Source organism: Schistocerca gregaria, chromosome 2 (assembly GCF_023897955.1).
Source record: "Schistocerca gregaria isolate iqSchGreg1 chromosome 2, iqSchGreg1.2, whole genome shotgun sequence".
Taxonomy (NCBI): domain Eukaryota; kingdom Metazoa; phylum Arthropoda; class Insecta; order Orthoptera; family Acrididae; genus Schistocerca; species Schistocerca gregaria.
Genome location: NC_064921.1, coordinates 75,071,101 through 75,098,971, shown reverse-complemented (window position 1 = coordinate 75,098,971; position 27,871 = coordinate 75,071,101).

The following is a 27,871-nucleotide window of genomic DNA, read 5'->3' as shown; positions in this document are numbered from 1 at the left end:
GGGTGAAGGAGGAGTGGCGCTCCGGCAGGCGTAAGCCTGCCCCAGAGGACATGCCAGCGACCAACTACTTCGCTAGTTTAAACTCAGCGGGGTAGCCAGAGGCCCATTCGAACGAGAGGCCACCCATACGACAACACAGAGGATAAAGGAGGAACAGCAGCACTGCTGCTTAGCCTCCATCATCTCCGGACAGAGGATGTCCGTGATTTAAGCGAGACGAGCGAGACGAGACGTCAGCCAGTCTGTCTAATGTTGTGTACGTCTCGGGACACATCGCCTCGCCTTAGACAGCTTATTTAATTTCTTGTTCTGTGTACAAGTGGACGTGGCTGTTAGGTTTTCTTGTGACTCCGTTGTTTCGGTCTTGTAGTTGTTCGTTGGTCGTGTCCGTCCTCTTCCGTTGTGTTGTTGTTCGCAGGCCGCTCCGCTGGTCCCGCCGCCCTTTCCGTTACTTCAACCCCGTGACCGTTCCAGTCGCCGTTACAACACATTGTGTGATAAATGAAAGAAGAAGGAGACGAAGGGCGTTAATTCATGAGATCGATGTCGGCGATGGCCGTCGTTTTTCGACACAAACGGGCATAGCACCTGGTTCACCGATCATTTTAACAGATTGGCGAGAAATGGGGAGGGCCAGTGGTTGCTGTGGACCGTCCTGGACGAGACCCCAGATGAGAAGCATGTGAAGGGGAAAGCGGACGTGTTATCATGTGCGAGGAGCTGGAGGACACTATTACACTAGGTGCTTCCAACAAGTCCCCAGGCCCTGATGGATTCCCGTTGAAATTTTACCGTGCCCTTGTGACCATCATGACACCGATGTCGTTTTGAATGTTTAATGAGCTTCTACGGCAAGAAGTCACTGTTCCCGTAGAATTCACGGAAGGGCTCATGTTCCCGATACCCAAGTCCCGTGGCGGCAAACTATCTTGTGCTTATCGCCCCCTGACCCACCTTAATAGTGAGTACAAGATCTGTATGCGGATACTGGGCAGTCGTTTCAAAACGTCGCTGGCGGATAGAGTACATGTCGATCAGACATGTCTTGCCGGTATCAGTAATATCCACACAGCCTCGGGAGACTATCGTGACATCGTCAGCATCGCTGCTGCATGCCGCCGCCGGGGGGCAGGGGTTGCTGTAGATTTCGATCATGCCATTGATCGGGTGGATCGTGTGTACCTCGCGGCGGTGACAAACAGGATGGGTGTCTCGCCATTATCGACCACTGCAGTTATGCGGCTGTTGCTCGGCGCCAGATCACCGATGGTGATCAATTGAGGGAGAACAGAGTATTTTGTGATCGTAAGATCTGTCGGACTGGGTTTCCCCTTGCCGACTCTTCTACATGCGATCGCCTTAGAGCCGTGCTTCGCAGGCCTTGATGAGACTTAGCGAGATCTCCCTGCGGCATCTATGACTCAAATGTAGAGCATACGCAAATGATCCTGTGTTTCTCGTTCGAAGCGAGAGGGAGACTCGATCAGCACTGGATAGGCTACAGATGTATGGGATGGTAGCTAGCAGCGATGTCAACTACCGAAACTCGCAATTCATGCATGTGGGAAGGTGAACTAGAACCAGGAACGGAAGCACCATTAACTATAGTGCAAACCCTTCGATGTTTTGGTATCACTTTTCATAAAGAGATGGCAGGAGCGGCAGCCGACAACTACCAACGTCTGTTGCTCAGAGTTCTCACGTCAGTACGACTAAACGGTCTACGTTCGATGGATATGCTGCATCTGGTGTGACTGGTCAACCTTCATCTCGCTCCACCTGACACATCTTCTCCCCTTGACAGGAACGATGTGTTTAAGAATTCAGGCAGCTTTTGGGTACTATGTAAGGTCGGGACAGCTCTTTAAGGTACAGTACAACACGCTTACCCGCTCAGGGCGAAAAGGGGGTGTTGATCCAGTCAACATTCACGAGTAGGAGCGTGCCATGTATATTAACACCACGCTGAAACGGTGGCTCAACAGGAATCACTCCCTTAAGGGGACGGTCACCGAAGAACTAGTACCAAGATCGCATATTCCCCTAGTCAGTGACGTCCGTATATCGACTCCGTTAATGTGTGCTAGCCCGTTGAACACATTTATGTTTGGACGCATTTACCGACGTCCCTACAGCCGACATCGAAGGACGTCTACCATCTGCTTCTTCGACAGATCGCTCAGAACAGGATGGAACTGCAACATCCAGCAGTCAATTGGTAAGTGGCGTGGCTCACAGATCACCACCCTACCGTTCTACAACAGTCAGGTCAACATGGTATTTTGTAGTGAACCGGAAATACCCAACGAATGACAAAAAGTGCGCAAGGCATTTGGCAGATTCGCCCATGTGTCAGCAATGCGACATGCTGGATGCGGACGACCGCGGCTGGTCTTAGGCGAGGTGTTAGCTGTCTGGACTCTGGCAAGGAAGATCGTAGCGTTCATGCGGCGAACTATGCATGTAGCAATATCTTCCGACATAGTATTTATTCCAGAGGAAATGTACTTTCCGCGTCGTGTGAGGAACGCAGTGGCGTGGTCACAGGTATGGCTGTCTGCCGGCCGGGGTGGCCGAGCGGTTCTAGGCGCTACAGTACGGAACCGCGCGACCACTACGGTCGCAGGTTCGAATCCTGCCTCGGGCATGGCTGCGTGTGATGTCCTTAGGTTAGTTAGGTTTAAGTAGTTCTAAGTTCTACGAGACTGATGACCTGAGCAGTAAAGTCCCTTAGTGCTCAGAGCCATTTTTATGGCCATCCATTACATACACTCCTGGAAATTGAAATAAGACCACCGTGAATTCATTGTCCCAGGAAGGGGAAACTTTATTGACACATTCCTGGGGTCAGATACATCACATGTTCACACTGACAGAACCACAGGCACATAGACACAGGCAACAGAGCATGCACAATGTCGGCACTAGTACAGTGTATATCCACCTTTCGCAGCAATGCATGCTGCTATTCTCCCATGGAGACGATCGTAGGGTTGCTGGATGTAGTCCTGTGGAACGGCTTGCCATGCCATTTCCACCTGGCGCCTCTGTTGGACCAGCGTTCGTGCTGGACGTGCAGACCGCGTGAGACGACGCTTCATCCAGTCCCAAACATGCTCAATGGGGGACAGATCCGGAGATGTTGCTGGCCAGGGTAGTTGACTTACACCTTCTAGAGCACGTTGGGTGGCACGGGATACAAGCGGACGTGCATTGTCCTGTTGGAACAGCAAGTTCCCTTGCCGGTCTAGGAATGGTAGAACGATGGGTTGGATGACGGTTTGGATGTACCGTGCACTATTCAGTGTCCCCTCGACTATCACCAGAGGTGTACGGCCAGTGTAGGAGATCGCTCCCCACACCATGATGCCGGGTGTTGGCCCTGTGTGCCTCGGTCGTATGCAGTCCTGATTGTGGCGCTCACCTGCACGGCGCCAAACACGCATACGACCATCATTGGCACCAAGGCAGAAGCGACTCTCATCGCTGAAGACGACACGTCTCCATTCGTCCCTCCATTCACGCCTGTCGCGACACCACTGGAGGCGGGCTGCACGATGTTGGAGCGTGAGCGGAAGACGGCCTAACGGTGTGCGGGACCGTAGCCCAGCTTCATGGAGACGGTTGCTAATGGTCCTCGCCGATACCCCAGGAGCAACAGTGTCCCTAATTTGCTGGGAAGTGGCGGTGCGGCCCCCTACGGCACTGCGTAGGATCCTACGGTCTTGGCGTGCATCCGTGCGTCACTGTGGTCCGGTCCCAGCTCGAGGGGCACGTGCAACTTCCGCCAACCACTGGTGACAACATCGATGTACTGTAGAGACCTCACGCCCCACGTGTTGAGCAATTCGGCGGTACGTCCACCCAGCCTCCCGCATGCCCACTATACGCCCTCGCTCAAAGTCCGTCAACTGCACATACGGTTCACGTCCACGCTGTCGCGGCATGCTACCAGTGTTAAAGACTGCGATGGAGCTCCGTATGCCACGGGAAACTGGCTGACACTGACGGCGGCGGTGCACAAATGCTGCGCAGCTAGCGCCATTCGACGGCCAACACCGCGGTTCCTGGTGTGTCCGCTGTGCCGTGCGTGTGATCATTGCTTGTACAGCCCTCTCGTAGTGTCCGGAGCAAGTATGGTGGGTCTGACACACCGGTGTCAATGTGTTCTTTTTTCCATTTCCAGGAGTGTATATAGAGACACACATTCGAACGTTCTCAGTTCCTGGTAATACTTACAAGACACACACACAAAACTGTTACGGCTACGAAAGTACAAGGACTGGTATGTAAACTTCCGAGGAAGGGTTTTTGCAGACCCGCCAGATGGGTGGGGTGAGCCGGGTGCGCAAAGATGGGCGGCGGTGCTATCGTTTGTCGAACGCGTCCGCAGCTCGTGGTCTAGTGGCTAGCGTTGCTGCCTCTGGATCACGGGGTCCCGGGTTCGTTTTCCGCCCGGGTTGAGTTGTCGTCATCATTTCATCATCGTCGTCATCATTCGTGACAGTGTCTAGATTGGACTCTATAAAGAAAAAGTGACTTTGCAAATCTTTGGGACTTTGTACGGACGCTGATGACCGCGCAGTTGAGCGCCCCACAAACCAAACATCATCATCATCATCATCCTTTGTGGAAACCTACGTGAGTATCCGTCCCAGGAAGAACTAACAGTTGCACAGCTAATAACAGAATGTTTCTTTTGTTTTAATATATACAAATTCTTCTTTTAAAGTTTCCGTAGGTGGCCCAACTTTGATGTTGTTATTTTCTGTTGCATGGTAGGACGGCCGCGAAGTTCCTTCCAAGACAGTTATAATGTTATAAGGACATACCATGGTTTTGTAAATAATAATGATTTCTGTTTCTCCTACTTTCCTTTAAAAAAATTAAAAAATAAATTAAAATAAGAAACAAAAGAATAAGTTGGTAGAGTACTCGCACGGAAAAGTCAAAGTTTCGGAATGCGAGGGACTCATCAATGTAGATACATATCTACATGAGATCATATCTGCATGAGCCCAGTAAAGTTCTCTAAGGCTATAGATACAGCAAACAGGAATAGTTCGGTAGGCAGTAAAGTTGAACAGGAATGGATATCTCTAAAAGGATAATCACAGAAGTTGGAAAGACAAGCATTGATACAAAGAAGGTGCCCGAAAAAAAACTATGGGTAACAGAATAAATATTTGAGCTGATCGATGAAAGAATTAAGTTAAAAAAGTTTAAGGGAAATTCAGGAACACAGGAGTAGAAGTAGCTGAGGAACGGAATAAATAGGGAGTGCAGGGCAGCTAGTACGAAATGGCTGCTCGAGAAATGTGAATAAATCGAAAAAAGAAAGATTGCCAGAAGGACTGACTCAGCATATAAGAAAGTCAAAATAACCTTCGGCGGAATTATAAAAAAGGGTGGTAATATTAAAAGTGCAACGGGAATTCCACTGTTAGATGCAGAGGAGAGAGCGGATAGTTGGAAAGAATACACTGAAGGTCTCTATGAGGGGAAACATTTGTCTATGTGACAGAAGAATAATCAGGTGTCGACTTAGAAGAGAGAGGGGATCCAGTATCCAGTATTAAAATCAGTACTTAAGAGAACTTTGGAGGAATTACGATCAAACAAGGCAGAAGCGATAGATAACATTCCTTTGGAATTTCTAAAATCTTTGGGGGAAGTGACAACAAAACGACTATTCACGTTGGTGTGTAGACTGTATGAATCTGACGACATCCACACAATTTCGAAGACCGCAAGAGCTGACAAGGCTGTGTTAGATGAAGATCAGTTTTGATTTAGGAAAGGTACCAGAGAGGCAATTCTGACGTTTCGGTTGATAATGGAAGCAAGACTAAAGAAAAATCAAGACACGTCCGTAGGATTTGTCGACCTGGAGAAAGTGTTCGAAAGTGTAAGATGTTCGAAATTCTGAGAAAAATAGAGGTAAACTATTGGGAGAGACTAGCAGTGTGCAATATGTTCAGGATCCAAGAGGGAAAAGCAAGAGTGGACGATCAAGAACGAAGTGCTCGGACTAAATAAGGCAGGGATGTACTATTTCGCCCCTACTGTTCAATCTGTACATCGAACAAGCCATCATGGAAATAAAAGAAAGGCTCAGAAGTGGAATTAAAATTCAAGATGGAAGGATATCAGTGATACGATTCGCTGATGACATCACTATCCTACTGAAAATGAAGTTAGTTAATTAGTTATATGTTCCATTGATCAATCTCACGGAAACCGTGACGTGAAACGTGTCAAGTGGGTAAGAAATGCATACATGAGTCTGGGGTTTAAGCTTAAAATTTTTATTTCCTACCTCATTCCCTTAAATGGCGCAAAATCCATACATTGAACCTACAGATTTATTTATGGATATTCAAGAATTCATCTGTGATACAGAAGCAGTTGTCAAGGAGGTATGATTTCAATTTATTTTTGGAACCATTACTGTTGTCTGTCAGACATATTATTTCATGGGTTATTTATCGAGAAGTAATACAGCAGCATATTTTAACCCTTTCTGTGCCAAAGATAGATTACGTAAAGGATAGTGTAAGTCTTTCTTTCTTTTGGCATTGCAATCATGAATGTCACTCTTGTTTTTAAATTGCTCCATGTTGTTGAGAATAAATTTCATTGCTGAGTAAATGTACCGTGAGGCTGTTGTAAGAATTGCTAAAGTTTTAAACAAATGCCTACAAGATGTGTGACTATGAGCCCCACACATTATTCTAACCACTTTCTGCTGAGCAGCGAATACTTTTTGTCTAAGTGTTGAGTTAACCCAAAATACTATTCCATATGACATCAGAGAAAGGAAGTATGCAAAGTAGGTTAGCTCACTAATTTCTATAAACTCAAAATTCGCAATTATTCTGATTGCAAAAGCTGCTGAACCTAGTCGCTTTAGGAGATCCAAAATATGAATTTTCCAATTAAGATTTTAATCTATATGTACACCCAAAAACTTAGTGTGCTATACCTTGACTACTGACTGCTGTTGATGTGTTATATTTATTGAAGGCACTGTATTCCTTGCAGCAGAAAATTGGATGTACTGCGTTTTTTCGAAGTTCAGAGCAAGACTATTCACTGAAAACCAATTATTAACTTTTCCAAAGACATTACTTGTATAATTTTCTATTGGAGTTTCTTTTACTGAATTAATAATGATGCTTGTGTAATCAGCAAACAGTGTCAGTTTATCTTCTTGTTTCAAATAAGATGGGAGGTTATTCACACATATCAAGAACAGAAGCGACCCATGATCGAACCCTGTGGAACACCTAATGTTATTTCATCCTAGTTAGATGAAGTGGTATATTTCAAACCATACAAGGAAACTTTTTGCTTCCTTTTCTTAGATATGACTTCAACCAATCATATGCTGTTCAACTTAGACTACAGAACTGTAATTGCTGTAACATAAGGTCATGGTTCACACAATAAAATGCTTTCCATAAGTCACAGAAAATATCTGTTGGTGACATTTTACTATTTAAAGACTCTATTAAGTGGGCAGTGAAATTGTACATTGCTGTCTCAGTGGAATAGCACTTTTGAAATCCGAACTGTGATCTACTAAGTATCCCATTACTGTTGAGATTTCTAACCACTCTTGAATACATTACTTCCTCAACAGTTTTTGAAAATGCTGTAAGAAAGGGTACTGGCTGACAATTATTGACAACTGTAGTGTCTCCTTTTTTATAGAGGGGCTGGACAATGGCATAATTTAACCTGCCTGGAATATATAGTGAGTAACTGATGCATTAAATATGTGACTCAGAACATCAGCTGTAAATCCTCCACATTGCTTTAATATCTTGTTAGTGATGTCGTCTACTCCAACAGAAAATTTATTCTTCAAAGGTGAAAATTAATCTGACTAAGATTTCTCAAAACTGACTCTTCCATGTATTGCTTGTTTTTTTATTTTGAACTATTCTTACCACTTTTTTAACTACACTTAAAAATGGTTGTTAAATACGTTAGCTACTTGTGTTCTGTTGGTTAAGATGGTCCAAGTCTTTTCAACAGTAATACTTCCTACCCCCCATGGTTACTTTTCCTGTCTTCCTTCTAACAACATTCTATACTGATTTTATTTTATTGCCGAGTTGTTAATTTCATCTCTAAGATACATACTTCGTTATTTCCTACAACTTTTCTCGCTATGTTGCAATAATTTTTATAGTGTAAAATTACTTCTGAGTATTTAGTAATGCTTGCTGTCTCATACAGATTTCTCTTCCTTTCTGAAGACACTTCAATACTTGTAGTGATCCATGGTTTCTTCGAAAATTTTTTTGGACAACCATGTTCAAAAAGGGATATAAATATATCAAGAAATATGTTGCATTTATCATTAGCATTTGGCTCATTATATACTGCTCCCCACTTAACATATCTTGAACTTTCTCTGAAGTGCTCAGTAGATATTGGGTTGAGCAACCTTACACTTTTACTTAATTGTTTCTGAACCACGCACCCTGCTAGGTTTTGTAAGTTAATCAATTGTGAATCATGGTCTGATAATCCATTTATCACAGGGAAAGCATGTGTTAGTTTTACATTCACTTGCTGTACAAATACAGTATCTATTAGAGTGCTGCTGTCTTGAGATTTATCTGTAGGGAAATCGATCACTTATTCTAAGTTATGTCATTAATAATACTTCTAGTTCACTTTTGCTATCAGAATTGCTTAGAAAGTTTACACTGAAATCACCACAGATTAATAACGTCTTTTTTCAGGCAGCATAATAGGGAGTCAACCTTTTTTTTTAACAATAGCTCCCAATCTCTAAATGGAGACCTGTACACTGTTGCTAATATCAACACTACATTATCTAACTGTAGTTCACATGCACAAACTTCAAACTGCTAATTGACACAAAATTTTCTTGCTTCTACAGTTTTGTATTTATACCCTTGATCTGTGTAAACGGCAACTTTTCCTTTATCCATACTAGATCTGCACCTGTAAGATACTAAATTATACCCATTTATACTGACACTTTCCGTCCCGGCAGTTACGTGGTGTTCAGACAGACAAAGTATTCAATCTCATTATTATTTTCGAGATCATCTAAACACAATAACAGCTCATCTACTTTATTTTTAGTTCCCCCAGTATTTTGATGAAGTAAGGCTTTATCGCTATTTACTGCCAGGCACTTAATTGTGAATAGTTGAGTAATCACGTAGATGTAGATGTAAACTGTACCTGAAGCTTCTTTTATTCTATTTTTCTTGATTGTTGTCTGTCGGGACTTTGGCTTTATCCTAAAAAACCTGTCAGCCTGCTCCCATTAACCTCGATCTGCTGAATGGAATAAACAGTCTAATGAGTACAGAATATGGATTTCGAGTAAATCGAAGAAGGACGAAAGTAGGAGAAATAATAACAGCGGAACTAGATGAAGTTGAGGACTTCTACTACATAAGCAGCAAAATAACGAATGACGGACGGAGGAAGGAGGACATCAAAAGCAGGCTAACACTGGCGAAAACGGCATTCCTGGCGAAGAGATGTCTACTAGTATCAAACATAGGCCTTAAATGAGGAAGAAATTTCTGAGAATGTGCGTTTGGAGCACAGCGTTGTATGGTAGTGTAACATCTGTGGGACAACTGGAACAGAAGAGAATCGAAGCGATCGAGATGTGGTGCTATAGACGAATGTTGAAGATCGGGCGGACAGATAAGGTAAGGCATGAGGAAGTTCTGCGCAGAATCGGAGAGGAAAGAAATATGTGGAAAACACTGACAATGAAGGGGCAGGATGATAGGACATCAGATAAGACGTCAAGGAATGACTTCAATGGTTCTGAAGTGAGCTGTAGAGAGCAAAAACGGTAGATAAAGGCAGAGATTGGAATACATCCAAAAAGTAATTGAGGACGTAGGTTGCAAGTGCTACGTTGAGATGAAGAGGAGAGGAATTCGTGGTTGCTCACATCAAAACAGTCAGACGATTGATGACTGATAAAAAACTGGTCTTATACAAGAACAGCTCTGCTACAAAACGAAATTTAAACGATGTAAAAAACAGTGAATAAAAAGGGCTTGGAGGAGGGGGGTGGGTATTTTACAGATCCTACTTGGTAGACCATTTAATTCTCCTGCTAGAAGGGAAGCACCACCGTTGGTTTGGCCACCAGTTTGTTCTTCATGTCATAATTACGAACCCCCCACTTAGCACAGCGGTTCTAGCTTCGGTAACGTCACGAAAACCAGGCAATTGTTCTTGAATGTCGTCGTTGGAGTCCACTAGTTTCACAATTTGTGACTTGTCTGAAATATCTGTTTCTTCGTCCACAATGCAGGCATAAAATGAGGTTCTAGCCAAACTTGGAAGTACATAGTATTCACAGATCTTCCCTTTTATACAATCAGTTTGTTCTTTGCAGTCTTTGAAAACCCCCTGGAAATAGCCCATTTGCTTATAGTTTGTTTACAAATCTTCGTTTCTGTTTAACACAGGTCTATAACGGGCTCTGTAATTACCAAGTTTCAGAGAATTTATGTCACCATGACCTCTGAAAGCCAGCTCCTCCTTACACAAAATTGTGTTGTCATTTACAATTTTGTCAATGTATCTGTTAACTTTCTCTTGTTTGCATAGTTCGTTGTATGAAATAGATGATCAGAAGCATGCCATCCTAAACCTCTAGACAGATTCTTGAGGCAGTTGATACCCTCAGCGGACAATATAGTTTTCCTTGTGCTTAAGGGCAAAGATAGCCAGCAGAATAATTTTCCTTTTGTAGGAGTAGCAGAGTTACTGAAGAATGGGATACAACCCGTCGGCTTTGACCAACGACGACGTAAGTTACCAGAGGTGATGTATTGCACAGATTTAACAGCAAAGACGAATGCTGAGAAACAAAAGAATGCAGGACAGAGAAAAGAGATGGTAGACATATATCACGTACATCGCTTCTTTGTCCAAGTATCCTGTTCTTCAGTTGACTTATATAGCTCAACTAAAGAATATGATACTACTACAAAACAGAAAGGAAAAAAAAGGGGTAGAAGTAATATTAGCATGGAATACCTCAGTTGACATGTATGAGCTGTATCCTGAACTTCAGTTGATCTGTATAGGTTAACTGCGGCAAGGGTTACAAATTTAACGTTTGTCAACTTTTTCGCCTCCGCTAGCACTGGTACACTATGCTTCGGTTGACCTATGTCGATCAACAGAAGTACGAGGAACAAATTTTACAAGTGTTTTTTCGCCTCCGCTACAACTAGCATCCTATTCTTCAGTTGATATTAGTACTAACGAAGGCGAAAAGACCGAGATATCCTATACTTCACCTGACCTGTATAGGTCAACTGAAGAATGCTAGCGAAGACGAAAATCTCGACGTACGTAAGACTGGCACCCTGAACCTCAGCTGACCTACACGAAGACGAGAAAAAGCGACATTCATAAAATTTGTGTCCAATACTTCAGTTCTATATATTTTTTCCCGTCTACGATACTAATAGGGTTGACTGAAAATTGTACTAGAAGTACTAGCGACAGCGAAGAAACCTACAACAGTAAAATTTGAATCCCGTACTTCAGTTGACCTATGTAGTGTTAACGAAGGCAAAAAACTCGACATACATAAAATTTGTATCCTGTAATTTAGTTGAACGACACAGGTCAACTGAAGAATAGGATGTTAGTGCTAGCACAAGCGAAAAATAGCGACGTACATGAGATTTGTATCACGTACTTCAGTTTACCTTTAGAGGTCAACTGAAGATGCTTCGTAGATCAACTGAGGTACACGATACCAATGTTACGTACGGCGCTTTTTGCGTCTTTGCTAGCACTTTGTAAGGTGTCAGGCAAATCCAACACCTGCCATGAAAACCCTGACATGATAAGTAAATCCAGTAGTATGTCACATAGCTCCGAATAAATCGTGACATTAAATTAACCAAAGTAATACGAGTAACGAGTGAGCAAATGGAATACCACAGACTAACACAAGAATGCCTAAATGCATGTCATATTTTCCCACCGTGAGACAGTCGCAGTTCCGAGGGGAGAAACGAGATGCCGAGAGCAGAACCGTGTTAAGTTAGAAGGCCCTACGATAAGGGACGAACACCCACGTAGACAGCTGACCGTTAGGACCACCCCCCCCCCCCCCAGCCCATTTTAAAAGCAAGAGCCTTAGCGTGAGACTTTTTCGCGTCTCTGTTATATCAGGACCACCCCCAGCCCATGTTAAAAGCTAGAGCCCTCCAGAAGAACAGTATAGATCTTACGATAACACAAAAAGGGCCACCCCAGCCGCATGTTTTAGCGTGAGACTTTTTCGCGTCTCTGTTATGTCAGGACCACCCCCCAGCCAATGTTAAAAGCTAGAGCCCTCCAGAAGAACAGTATAGATCTTACGAAAATATTAAAAGCACCACACCAGCTGCAAGTTTTAGCGTGAGATTTTTTCGCGTCTCAGTTACGTTGCAAACTATAAAAACATTGCCCCACCACGAAAAGTATAACGTTTCTCATTGGATAGACAGAATTTTTGTAGGCGGGGCTTAAGCTTAGCATTGAGACCCGGATTGATCAGATGAAAACACAGCCAGATAGTTTTTTTAAACCAACTTCGGTAAATTGTAGTAAGGAGAAGGGAGAGTTGCTTCCGAGACGGCGAGGTGAGCGGAGCTGTGCTGCCCGCCGCCCCCTGACGAACACCGACAAGGTAATGAACGCACGCGATGCCGCATAACAGCACATAAAGCTTCACCCAGAAATGCAGAAGTCTCATCTGTTACACCCCCCTTTTGCGTAATACTAGTGTCGATCGTCAATTAAAGCTCATGGTGTTCACATTTGCCACTTGAAGTAAAAATCTGAAACGCGATGATTTTTCTGTTATATAGTTATTGAGAAGCCACATCAGGCACTGTAATTTACGACAAGGTAGATAAGTAATTAAAGATAATTGAGGGTCACTGTAGACCATTTTGTTAGTTTTCTCTTTGGTTAAACTTAAATTAAACCTAGATTATAGATGTGATATGGCATAGGTCATCCTTCGATCCATTGTAGAACTTGGAAACCCATTCAGGGAATAGTGCAATTTATAAACGATGTTTTGTGAGTAGAATAAAATTTCCAATAGCAAACTTAACTGCTTTTTCGACGTTGCTTTACAAGTTAACTAAAAAAGGAAAGCCTTGAACCCCTTCCACTAAATTTAGTTAGTATTAAGAGTCTTTTGCAGGGAGTGCAGTGGAGCTGACGCTGAAATCATTAAGTATTTGGTTATATCATCGCTAGTCTCACTGAACTCTTCTGAATTCTACATGTCATGTGTGGTCTGGCGTCTCCTTACCAGCAACAGGTCCTAGGTTCAAACTAGTCAATTCCCTAAAAAACACGCTCAGAGCGTCGTTGCGCGAAAGTGGTAGGGAGACACTGATATAGAACAAACAGACAGCACGCAGAATGTTAGAACTTGTATCCTATTCTTCAGATGACCTATATAGCTCAACTGCTTGTACAGAACACAAATTTTTCGTATGTCGGCCGTTTCGCCTTCGATAGTAGTAGTATCGTCTGAAAAATATCGTAGTAATAATAGTACTATCGAAGGCGAAAAAAACCGACAACTGTTAAATTTGTATTCCGTACTGCAGTTGACGAATCCTTCATCAAGTCTTCCTTATGCATAGGAACGGATAAATCCAAACCTTCAAACGAAAATGAAAAAGTAAAAGCTGTGCAAAATTAAAAACAATTCTTCCAAAAATCTAAAATGGTTCAAATGGCTCTGAGCACTATGGGACTTAACGACTGAGGTCATCAGTCCCCTAGATCTTAGAACTACTTAAACCTAACTAACCTAAGGACATCACAGGCATCCATGCCCGAGGCAGGATTGGAACCTGCGACCGTAGCGGTCGCGCGGTTCCAGACTGTAGTGCCTAAAACCGCTCGGCCACTTCGGCCAGCGCAAAAATCTCAAACTGACTAAGAATGAAAATAAGTACCGAATGAATTGGAACGAACAAATGATATAAATCAATACAAGCGACATAAACCGTACACAATGTCTAGTCCCGACTTTTAAAAACAAATTCATTGATTTCCATTTACAATGTTGAAGCTTCGCCACAGAAGATAACTGATTTACTATCTATGGCTTAAAAATAAAGACATTAAGATCTGTGAGTAAACTATGATGTCATTGGTCAAAGACGACGGGTTGTATACCATTCTTTAATTGACTCGGCTAGCACATAACCATTTGTACTACTCATACCACGAAATTTGGGATCCACGTGTTTTTCACTTGTCTTAATGAAGAACGTGTAGTGCCAGTGTAGGACATCCTCTCTTCAAAATTTCATCGCGTTCAGTTTCGCTTCTCCTTCAAAACGAAAGCTCGTGCAAGGAAGTAATGACGACCTGGCTCGAAAGCCTTACCTCTGTCCTTGTACGAGGTTGGACTTCATCCATATTCAGTGCACACAGGGCAACTAACGTAAGTGAAACCTTGAGTGGCAGCATCACAGCTACTGGCTTCCCGTGCCAACGAAGCGCATGGCAACAAGGCTACTACAGCCTGTACCTCCCCGTCTGTTCCAAGTAGTGACGTCAGGTTACCACGGCAACCAAGCTTTACAGGCGGCCTGGCATGAGGCTGCCCCCTCGCCATTTGCTTCGTGACTCCGGCTGCCTTGGGTTAGGGTCAACATTTCGCACTTTGACTAGCTCTCCAGTGCTGGCAGTTTAGAAGAAATAACGCAAGTTAACGTCCTTTGCCCTCGCTGACAAAACTGTATGAAGACGTAGTGTAAAAACAATTATTTCTACTATTACAACTACTACCACAGAAAAATGAACAGGCTCAGCCTCCCTTGTCCCCGCTGGTCAGCCACCACTGACGTGTCGAAACCTCAGAACAAAAACATAACCAAAACACATTGAAAAAATCTTCGTACATCCATATTTAAATTGGATGATTGTGGGACACCAGCTGGTACAATTTTTTTATTGAAAATGAAACTCCTGCAGCTGTATTTAAGATTTCGTATTTATTTGGCTACTAGTTTCGACGTTGCGTCAACGTCATCTTCAGGCCCGTACACTTTGATGATATCAATTGTGTGTGGCTGTGTACTAGAAGACCGCGGTGAGACCAATACGTGCTCCACATGGAGCTAATGTGGAAGACATATTGGTTTCACCGCGGACTTCCAGCACTAAGCCGCATACAATTGATACCGTCAAACTGTACGAGCCTGAAGATTACGTTGATGCAACGTCGAAACTAGTACCCAAATAAATATGAAAGCTTAAATACAGCTGGAGGAGTTTCATTTTCAATAAAAAATATTGAAAAAAAGTTTTATGACGAGCATAGATTGCAGTTTTCATGCTGCTGCCTTTTGTTGAGGGAAAGGTGTGCTTTAAAATAAAGTGCCAAAAATATGAACACGGAGTCATTTTCAGACTTCATGTCTTTAATCGATAAGGACAGATGTACATTTTGTAGTACCAGTTACGGCCGTGAGCTCAGATACATAGTGGTTTCGTAACTAGCTTTAAGCTGATGATCTAGATTCCTCAGCACTACGAAAACGATAACCAATATTAGTTCATAAAACATCGAAACCTCTTTGAAATAAATCATTTATTAGCGCAAGAACGATGCTCCTCCTCCAGAAATCAGACTGAAGCTATTAGTCCTGCGAGGTTCCCGATTATTATGCTTTCGTAAGCTTTCATTTATTCGCGGTCTTGAACATTACTGTTAACAGCAACTGTGAGTAATCTGCAATTAGGAAAATAAACAGCCAATGAATGCTGGGAGTTTATTTATTTAAAGATGGCCTTGGTTTCGATACTACCACGAGCACCTTCAAAAGTACATGATGTTAGTAATACTAAAATGTAGACTTTCACAGCCGGATATGTCATGTCCATTATGATTATCCGGGCTGTTATGCCGAGGTCGGTTGGTGAATTGAGACAAAATTCATCAACCGGCCACGGAATAACAGCCCGGATAATCATAATGGACATGATGTTACTAGATTACATTAATTAAAAATTTTAAATGAATCACCAGCTAACCAGCTCGAGTCACATGCAGGATTATAATTAAAACGTCAACTGAAACCCTAAGAGTGAAATAGATATGGCCGTTGATAAAAGGTAAACTTCTCACTCTCGTTTACTACCGCGACAACGTCATTGAAAATTATACAATACAGGGTGCCCCACTCAAACCTCCCTGATTTCAAGGACCCAGGAGAGAAAAACCACAGTTGATACGACAGTGAAAAATGCACCACATTGCAGAGCATCTCAAAGAATTTATATCCCCGCATCAGAAGTGTCAAGTATCGTCGCCAGAGTGCAGCATGGTCGCATGAAGTGAAAATGGCGACTCCACAGCATTGCACGCAAGCAGTAGTGTGATTTGCAGCAACAAAATCGCTGATTACTGTGCAAAGAAGTTATCGTCGTGCGCATGAACGTGATCCACCTGATGTGGAAAACAAAACTTTGTGGCAGTGCATGTTACGGAGTTTCAGAAGAGACAGTGGAGGACATCAGACAAACGTTTCTCAGTAGCCCACGTGAGTCAATTCGTCAAGCAACTAGGTAACTTGATGTACCTAGATCAACACTGCATCGTGCAGTTCACCAGCGTCTTCGTATGTGTATTTACAAAGTGCAACTTCTGCAACGCCGAACGACAAACCACGCCGACAACAATTTGCTGCGGATATACCACAGCGTATTGATATGGATGCGAGCTTCCTGGAAAGATGTTTATTCTCATATGAGGCAACCTTTCATCTATCAGGAAGGGTTAATAGGCGTAAAGTTCGGATTTGGGGTTCACAAAATCCGCAGGTTGTCATTGAACATGTTCGTGATAGCCCTAAACTAAATGTCTGGTGTGGGCTAATGCACGACAGGATTGTTGGGCCGTTCTTCTTCGCGGAACAAACAGTGAATGGGTCAGCGTATCTGGACATGTTGGAGCAGATTGTGTACCCTCAGATACAAGACTTGCAACACCACATCATTTTTCAACAAGATGGTGCTCCGCTGCATTGGTCAACGGCTGTTCGCAAGTTCCTGGATTGGATCGGAGGTGGAGGACCCATTGGCTGGCCACCACGTCCACCCAACATTACGCCGCATGATTTATTCGTTAAGGAGCACGTGTATACGACCAAAGTGGACGATATTTCTATGTCGCGACATGGTATCACTAATGCGATTACAACAATAACAGAGGAATTGTTACTAACAACATGGCAAGAAACTTATAGAATCGATATTCTTCGTGCTACAAATGGCTCACATGTAGAACTGAATTGCTGATAAATAAATAAATTCTTTGAGGTGCATTTTTCATTGTCGTATCTACTGTGATTTTTTTCCCCTGTGTCTTTGAAATCAGGGAGGTTTGAGTGGGACACCCTGTATATCGGTAGTGACAGTGTTGAGTTTATGTCAAGGAATTTTTTCTGAAGCAAAATATTGTGCAAAACATAAATGAATTAGGGCCAATGGGCATGCAATAAACAGTGACTCTTTACTGACATCTCTCCTAAGCATGAAGCATTCACAGTATCCTTGGTTGACTGCTAACATTCCACACACGCATTTCCCTACAGTATTGTAATCACGGGCGTACAAAGCACTGTAAAGCAAAAATATGCAACAAATATTGTTTCCCACACCTATTATGTGGTGTCCCACTAGGAACGGTCCCACAAACAAACGTTTTCTTAAATTTCACTTAAAGAAAAAATGGTTCAAATGGCTCTGAGCACTATGGGACTTAGCATCTGAGGTCATCGGTCCCCTAGAACATAGAACTAGTTAAAGTTAACTAACCTAAGGACATCATACACATCCATGCCCGAGGCAGGATTCGAACCTGCCACCGTAGCAGTCGTGCTGTTCAAGACTGAAGCGCCTAGGACCGCTCGGCCACCGCGGCCGGCTACACTTCAAGACTTTGCGAATAAATCAGGAAATGAAATGAACATGTCATGCCTTGTTCATGAGGAAATGAAAGTGATTCACAAAAGGTGCTGGAAATGATCGCTCTCGACTTGCAGACACAGTTGAACACGACGTTGCAGATTCTCGAATGTTGTTGCCAGAACCTCTGGTGCCACTGCCTGGATTTCAAGGATGATGTTATCTCATAAATATTCCAAGTTGTGTGGTTTTTTCCTGTAGACGTCGCCTTTTAGGCCACCCCAGAGGAAGAAATCAGGTAATGTCAAATCAGGTGTCCTTGGGAGCCACAATCACTCTGGTGGGGAAAAATGATTCGACCTCGGCCATGGCTTCTCGTGAAGTATGGCATGTGGCGCTATCCTGTTGGTACTAGCCGAGGGCAAGTTCTTCATCATCGAACTGGTTCACAAAGTCCCGAAACATTTCAGTGTAAACTGCATTTGTTACAATCTTTTTTTAAATTTGTAGTAAGGTGTTATGGGGCCAAACTGCGGACGTCATCGGTCTCTAAGCTTACGCACTACTTAATCTAAAGTATCTTACGCTAAGGACAACACACACCCCTATGCCCTCGGGAGGCCTCGAACCTCCGTCGAGCGAAGCCGCCCGGGTCGTGACAAGACGCCTCAGACCGCGCGGCTACCCCACACGGCGCATTTGTCACAGTGGACTCGAAAGAAATTGGTCTGACGATGCGACGCTGTGATATCGCACAGAGTACTCCAATCTTTTGTGAATGCGGGGTTTGCTTGACCTGTGCATGTAGATTTTCATTACACTACAAAGCGTATTCCGAGAGTTTACGTAGCCAGAGTGATGGAACCACGCCTCATTATTGAACCATGTTTACTGCGATATTCCTGGCCTCAGAGCAAAAAATTGCTGAAACCAACGGCAAACTGTAATGCGTTTGTCTTTGTCATTGACATTCAGTTCCTGAACAACTGAAAGCCTGTATGGATTCATGCTGACTTTCTTCGCAGCTCAGTGACATGTGCTCCGTGACTTCCACAGTCCTGAGATACACATAGAATATACTTTCCAGGAGAGGCCAACAATCGTTGTTTCACGTCATTCACTTTTTCTTCCGATAATGGCGGCCGTCTCCCGCTGTGGAGATTTAACACCCTTCCATTGCTCTCCATCTTGTTCACTAACTTCTGTATGCGGCATTTAGACAGTATACGCTAGTCACCAAACAGTTCAACAAACATTCACTGACACGTCATAATGGAACAGGTAATCCAATATTGTTTCACAAGAAACACGCGCTCTTCGGCAAAATAGTGACACATTGTCGCTAGGCTCTGAATACTAAGCGTGGAAACAGTTGCGTCAAGTGATGTTGCAGAGCGCAGTATTGCCATATCAAACGTCACAAATTACTCAGTGCACTTTTTAGCGCAATTACTGCACACGTTTGCAGCGCCTCTTTCGAGTGGGACACCCCGTAGACCTAGCATTTGCGTTTGAAATATCTTAGTTTGGCATAAAAACAGCTACAAAATCGGGAGAATTTAATAAACCGACTGCATTCTTCCAACACCATTTCCACGTCTTTCATCGTCTTCTTATATTGCTTTATTTATTGGTTTTCTGTAGTGATAAATTAAATGCAAATAAACGAATGAGATACATGGAGCAGTATTCGGAAAGTTTAACGTCAGCTATGAAACGAAATGAATCACTAACTGAGCCGTGGGCGATACCTTTGCTTGCGGAACGTCTTTGGGTATCGTTACTTAGCTACGGATTCTCTGGCGTCTCGGTCGAAGTGGGATTCGGCATGTGCGCAGCTTGCACAGGTTTGTCTACTGGGGGTTGACTGCGAAGGAGCCTATGGATTCCGGCCTGAGCTTGCTAGCCATGGAGGTGAGCTTGCCGAATTTGTATGGCGGATGCTTACTTGGAGGAGCGTGCCTACGAATACTGGAGAATCGCCGCTTCCCTCTGCCTGTGTGGTAGTGAGCCATGTCTACGACTAGGCCTCTTTCGTGCTATCTTTGGTGGTGGACGTGGCTACATCCACCGTTCTTAATTCTCCTAGGGTTGGAGCGGAAACAACGCCGAGCGCCATTTCGTGTCTACGGTGAAGAGCCTACCGCAAACCAGCATTGTTTTGATCTCTCAATGCTCGTTCGAGCTCTTTAGGTTGAGGAGGTAGTGTGCCACTCCTCACTTTCGGCTTTGTCTCAGGATCGTATTTACAAATCCAGAATTCATCACCAGCGATCACACAACTATTCGTGGTCATTGGCAGTCCTCTTAACAAGGTCAATGCACCCATGTCTTCTGTTGTACTTCTGTTCAGTTGTGAGGTTTTTCGACACCATTTTGGCACAAACCTTTCGGATGTACAAAACTGCTGTCAAAATTTGTTACACGGTGAAAGTGTTTAGCACGTATTGAGGAACGTCGCTCTGATCTCCCAAGAGCACGCACTCTTTCGAATTTTTCGTCAGTTTTTGAAGTTGAGGGTCACTCTTACGAGGTTCATCTTCAACGTGTTCTCGGACTTCCAAAAATGATTTGAGCCAGCGAGAAACTTGTGCTCTCTTTAATGAAAGTTCCCCATAGACCTGTTTCACCTTTTCAAAGGTTACATTCTACACTAAACTTAATGGCATAACGTTGCACTAAATTCCGCTGTTCCACTTTCGAAACAACCAACAAAAATACAGCTTCACGTATGGCTCTCTCACAAATCACGTGAAGGCTATACGGAGCTGAAACTCAGATTGAGCACCAGGAAGGGATGAACACACCGGTCTACACAAGTAGAGCAACACAGCATTGCCAGATCGCTCGCAGTCTTCTCACTCTCATTACTTTTACCACACACTTCGTACCACTTCCAGGTGCTAGCTCCCTAACATTTCACTAACCATATCTCTTGGTTCAGTGATACGTCATCTGTACCTGAGTGTTTTAATTACCTGCAGACAAATGAAAATCATCAGTACATCAAGAATTTGATCTCACATTATTACAAAGCAACTTTGATAATTAGTTTGTTCAAGTTAAAACGCTGTAGCAGTTTATAATATGAAATACCAGCCAGACAACCTAAAATCATGAAATGGTCTTAATTAAAGCATGAAAAATCTTCTTGAAGGAGTTCTCCCTTCAGCACGAAGCCTATAAAGATTCTCTTATTTCCGGCCTCGAAAGTTGCAGCCCAGTGTACTGATTGTGGCATTATTTGAGTGAAAATTTCCACAACTATGAGGGTTGGAACTTAAATAGTTGCAACATTTTATTTACAGCTCGTACAAAATACATACGTGTTTCAAGGTTTTAAGGTTTTACTGACCTTCAAAGTAGTCACCAGCATTGTGTATAACCCGTCGCCAGGGATGTGGAAGTCGTAGGATACTCTTAGCAGTGCCAGTTGTGTTGACAGTTCGAGCGGCGCGGTCTACTGCCCGACGAATTCGTAGCAGTTCTGAAGCGAATGCCGTGAAATATTTCCTTCACTTTAGAAATCGAGTTGAACTTACGACGGCTTAAGTCAGGGGAGTACAGTAGGTGGTACAGCACTTAGCAGCCCCATCAATCAAACAAATCAGTAACAGCTTGCACTGTATGTGTTTGAGTATTGTCCTGCCAAATTATGGTCAGACCCTGCAGAGAGTGTCATCACTTCTGTCTCTATGCTGTTCATATTTGGGACACAACCTACGACCAGCTTAGAGACAGGTCTGATGACACTTTCTGCACGACCTGACCATCATTTTGCAGGACAATGCTCAAGCACGTACAGTGTAAGCTGCTACTGATTTGTTTGACTGATGGGGCTGCTAAGTGCCATACCACCTACTGCACTCCCCTGACTTAAGCCCTCGTGAGTTCAGCTCGATTTCTTAACTGAAGGAAACACTTCACGGCATTCGCTTAAGAACTGCTACAAATTCGTCTGGCAATGGACTGCGCCGCTTGAACTGTGAACACAACTCGCACTGCTCAGGGTATCCTACGACTTCCACATCGCTGGCAACGAGTTATACACAATGCTGGTGACTACTTTGAAGGTCAGTAAAACTTTGAAACACGTATCTATTTTGTACGAGCTGTAAATAATACCTGCCACTATTAAAGCTCCAACCCTCGTAGGTAACATATTCTATGCTACACACGTAGCAGAAAAGTCCAATATTGATGGAAGCGTTACATGGCGCGATGTCAGCCAATCACGAACTGCAGATCGCGGCAAGCAAAGGCAAAATGGATAGCCTTACTTTCCCCATACGGATCTTTGGTCTGTGTACCTTACAAGCTGAAAAAGTCAACCTAGCAGCAATTTAGAGCCCATGGTGCAGTCAGGTGAAGACTGTGCCCAAAGTCGTGAAAAAGAGTACCTGCCGTGCGCGTTCTTAACTCACGATTGGTTCATTCCGGTAGGTGGTGGAGAAGATTCAAATGAGTAGCCTTACGAAATGGTGTCCTGAAAGAACTTCCACTCTGCTGTATATTTCTAGAATTCAGTGAATCAGTAAAACCTAGGTTGTGACTTCTTAAACATTTGTTTGGATGTTGAAAGTTTCACCTTCTTCCACTCTTTGCCATAAATTTCGAGAAATTCCTCGAGCAGAGGACTGTTCCCTATGACATGGAGAGACCACAGTTGACTGTCATCTACCAGAAATGTAATGTTACCGATCCTTAGAACTATCGGCCATGTCGGCTACTTTTATTTGCAACACTTTTCTAGCGTATTAGTACGAGTGTTTTAGCCTATCTGGAAGTATATGACGTTCTCCATACAAAATGAAATGTGTTATAGAGGCACTGATAATACGAAAACACCTTTTTCACACAGGATTCCTTTTGTAGAAGTAGCTAGGAGAAATATATTTTATAGACCAAACAGGTTTTCATTAAGTACCTGATCGTTGCCTGGCCAATTAAACCTACGAATTCTTGGTAACCAAGACAAAAAGCGGCCCATTATGCTGGACAGAGTCATCCACAGGGACAACAATATTTTTGAGCCAGTAAAATTTCTGTCTCTTGCAGCCATCTTTACTTTAATACAAATCAAAGCATCCTACGTGCTATAGTAGACAGCTGACGCAATTAGAAGGTATTGCGACGAATGGAGGCTACACTCGTCGTTTCCACAAGGCGCTGTGGTTTGATAGGCGCCTTTATTTAGCTGACGTGGTACCTGCAGAGGTCGGGTGCTGCATCTACTCCAAAACTGGTAGTTTAATTACTTACTATATGTTAAATAAAATGTCAAATAGGAATTTATGTAAGCATAAAGGGTCTCTCATCAATGTAGTCATTGGGAAGCACTAATGAAAATAATCTGACAATAACGTGCAAAACGCAAGAAAAGGTATGAGCAGCCCCAATCAGCTAGTACATTGTCGTGTTGCTACAAATGATGCACCATGGGAGAGAACTGTGCTGGCACTTATTAGAGTTGAAATCTTCCCAGCAGAGGGTGAAATCGAGTACTGGCGGGCAAGGCAATTAGATTTCAGATTTGGTCGGCAGTCTACAGAAGTGTGTTTCGTGCCACAAATCTACGAGCGATGCAAACTAATTGTATACTGGGAGAGGTTTTTCCTTTTATTCATTAGTGTATGGAAAGCAGGTTTATTGTGTGTAGATTATTTTGCGTGTGGATTTCTAGGACGCCTGTCTATCTAATAAGTTTGTAATGATTGTGCTTTTATTATAATCAAAATCAAATCCGTGAATAAAATAACTTGCATTCCTTTTGAAATCGCTGTTACGTCACTTAATAGTCTGCCCGAGCCTAAAGAGACGTTGCGACACACGTCGAGGGGTTGTAGAGTGTGTCTTGAGGAAAAAACCGAGAATAGGAATCCATGTCGGAAACGTCACTCAACGACGCTACAGAGATTTGATGCTGTAAGCGCCGCAACAGCCTCTAGGCCACCCTTATAACAGCAAACGTGACGCTATCGCCTCTGGTTACCTCGATAGCCAGTGCAGAAGATAGAGCTAGCTGCTGCGTCTCCTATGACTGCGATGCTCTGTTACCTCGGTGGATGGTTTTGAACATGAGTTCCCATCTGCGGTTTATTTTTATCCTGTGTACTGAAGAACACTGATGATTTTAGAGAGTTCCAGGAGAAAAATCAACTGCAGATGGAAACTTTCTCCGAAACCGCAACAGAGCATCGCATTCATAGGAGACGCAGCAGCTAGCTCCGTCTTTTCCACTGGTGATAGTGGTAATTAGTGTCGATCACTGAATCAGTTCCGCCGACGGTCCGTCAGCGTACAAATCACGTTTCTGCGTGAAGGGTGGCCTAGCTGCAGGCGCCAACACCTACAACTTCGACACTCCGAAGCGTCTTTGCATGACACGGGCACATTTCCTCGATTTGTTCCTCACTACGCTCTACAATTCCTCGAAATTTGTCGCAACATTTGTGGGATTCCCTGTGTAGTAGCAATCCATTTCAGCAAATAGAACATATGAATATCGGATGCCTTGCCATTCACTGTGGCATGACCTTACCTTGGAGGGAAGAAACTGGATCAGTACTACTGACATAACTTTTCGATCTATTTCGACGCGTTCAGACCAGCTGACACTCTCACAGGGGCTGCAGTTCCTGTACAAATGAAACCAGTATCATGTGCACTGTAGTAAGCACATGTATGGTGAATGTTACAACCCCATTTACCATGTTTTTGTGCATAGAGCAAAGTTCTGAATACCATCTTAAAATATGTCACTGTAGGGTGGATCTTTTCGCAAAAGACGAAATAGGGCCACTTTTTACTTGTAATTAAGATTGATTTGAAAATGACATGAAATATAGATGTTACGAATGTGCTTGACATTGACGCTTAGTCGAAATTAGCTAATTGCACAATTAAATAAACATCGCATTACAGCCTACTACAGTCAGTGTTTACATTTATTAAAATAAAACCATCGTAATGTCTAGGGGAGATGTAACAGGGCAACTAAAATCCAGGTAGCATGCTATCAACTTAACAATGATATTTGCTGTCTATTATTTAGAAGGTCGCTTTCTCCTGGACATTGTAGCAATTTCCTGCCAGATTGTGACAAAATATCAGTATGTTGCGAAGACTATCTAAGCGTCTTCAGGCCACGAGTGGCCTACCGGGACCATCCGACCGCCATGTATCCTCAGTGGAGCATGCGGATAGGAGGGGCCTGAGGTCAGCACACCGCTCTCCCGGCCGTTATGATGGTATTCTTGACCGAAGCCGTTACTATTCGGTCGAGTAGCTCCTCAATTGGCATCACGAGGCTGAGTGCACCCCGAAAAATGGCAACAGCGCATGGCGACTGGATGGTCAGCCGTCCAAGTGCCGGCCACGCCCAACAGCGCTTAACTTCGGTGATCTCACGGGAACCGGTGTATCCACTGCGGCAAGGCCGTTGCTCTGTGAAGACTATCTAGCAACTTTTAATGTTGAAAAATTTTAAATCGTGAACTTCAGGACACGTTAATACACAACTGTCTTCAACCACACCGGTAGAATCAATACCAATACCCTAAACTAGCAGACTGTTTTGTATGAGCCGATTTATTGATGAGCTACAGGGAAGCTATAGTTCATGCACGAAAGACGTTGATTACAGATATCTTATACTAAATGTGCTGTAATATAGCTCAAATATGTGAACATACTGAACTGATAGGACCTATTAAGCATGTCCAAATAATGCCATCATGAACTGTCACAAGTATTTTTTTTTTTTTTTTTTTGTTGGTCCGGAAGTATAGCAGGAATGACGAAAATCTGAACTCGCCAATACTGACACAAAAACATTTTCTTCATCGCCAAAACATGATCTGAAAACTTCTGGAAGTCGTTTATATAACGCAAGGGAATGCAGCCGGGTGACGTTGTCGACAATCGCCGATATTTCGCCAGTACCACACCCCGAGAATTTGAACGACTTTTTAGAACATCTTTATTCAAACACCCGAATATTCGTTTCACGATGGAGATGGAATAAGATGCATGCCTTCCTTTCCTTGACGTTTTGATCAGGAGGAAGGTTGAGTGCGTTAATAAATGATATTTTTAGAGGGCCTGCTCTCACTGATTTGTATCAGAAGGCTGATAGTTGTCACTGTCTGGCTCAGCCTGAAGGGATACTACGTACTTTGGTTCGCAGAGCCCAAGTCATTTTCTCAGCCGAGTTAGCCCATCCTGAGGTCACGTTTCGTCAGAATGGCTATAGTGAAGCACACATCAGACTTCCGTTGCGCTATCGACCAACCGTGCACAGGGGAAGTGACTTCAAAGTCTACGGTATTATTGCTTTACGCAGGAAGGATTTCCAACAGGATTGATAGTACTTTGCGGAAATTTGATGTGAAATGTGTTTTCCTACCATCACTTAAGATGGAGTCCATTAAGGTTCCGCAAAGAATGATCTTGGTTTGCGCAAGGTGAATGTCTATCGTATTCCTTGCCGTTTTGGGATGTCCTATACTGACCTATCAGAATTGTGGAGGACCGGTTTACCGAGCGTAAGCGGCCTACACGTTTATAACAGACGAGCAAATCCGGCAGTGCAGAATATTGTCTTGCCACCGGTCTTCCTATGAAATGTAACAATACAAAGATTCTCTCGTGCACTTCCAACTATTAGGATAATGTTATTAAGGAAACAGTTGAAATTAAATTAGCATGTAAACTAACAAATAGAGATGAAGATTTTTGCTTAAATTCTGATTGGAATCTCCTCTCCCCCCGTCACAAAATAGAGGGACAGAGTTACGCTACCTCACTTGTTGCTTATTAATTTTCACTATTGATAACTTCTGACACGGGTCATCTTTGGTTGCGTGGTGGCGCTAGGTGTTACAGTATATGTGTGTGTGTATTATCATTCCAGAACTGCTCTGCAAACTGAGGTTTTGAATTCTCTGGTACAACAGTTACGAGCTGCAGTTTTGTCTTGAAAATGACAGTGTGGGCATCTGTCGAAATATCTGCAGTTGTCGACGACGTCATGCGGCTGCATTCCTGTAAGTTATTTAAAAATTGCATACCCCTGGAGAAACTCAGGTCTCACATTTCAAGAACTAGGCTTTGAATCTCTGAATAATCTCTGGGCCACCCCTCTTCACAATATCCCCATGTATGGATCGTGAAGTTGTGAAGGTGACGTTAGATTGAAATCAGTTCGTAACACAGACGCACAGGATGGTCGAAATACTAAAATAGAGCCGTTGCGGATACGCCGATTTACATCATCCGTTACTACTGAAGGTGATGCAGGCTGCGTATTTTAAGGTGCATGAAACTCATCAACACTGAGACAAAGACGTTTATATTATGCACTGAAGAGCCAAAAAAAAAAAAAAAAAAAAAAAAAGAGGTACACCTGCCTAACATCGTGTAGGGCACGCAAAAGTGTCGCAACATGACGTGGCATGGACTCGACTAATGTCTGAAGTAGTGCTGGAGGAAACTGACATCATGAATCCTGCAGGGCTGTTCATACATCCGTAAGTGTACGAGAGGCTGGAGATCTCTTCTGAACAGCATGTTGCAAGACATCCCACGTATGCTCAATAATGTTCATGTCTGGGAAGTTTGGTGGCCAGCGAAAGTGTTTAAACTCAGAAGAATGTTCCTGGAGCCACTCTGTAGCAACTCTGGACGTGTGGACTTCGTATTGTCCTGCTGGAATTGCCCAAGTCCGTCGGAATGCACAATGCTCATGAACGGATGGAGGTGATCAGACAGGATGCTTACGTACATGTTACATGTCAGAGTCGTATCTAGACGTATCAAGTGCCCCATATCACTCCAACTGCACACTCCCCACACTATTACAGGCCCTCCACAAATTTGAGCAGTTCCAAGCTGA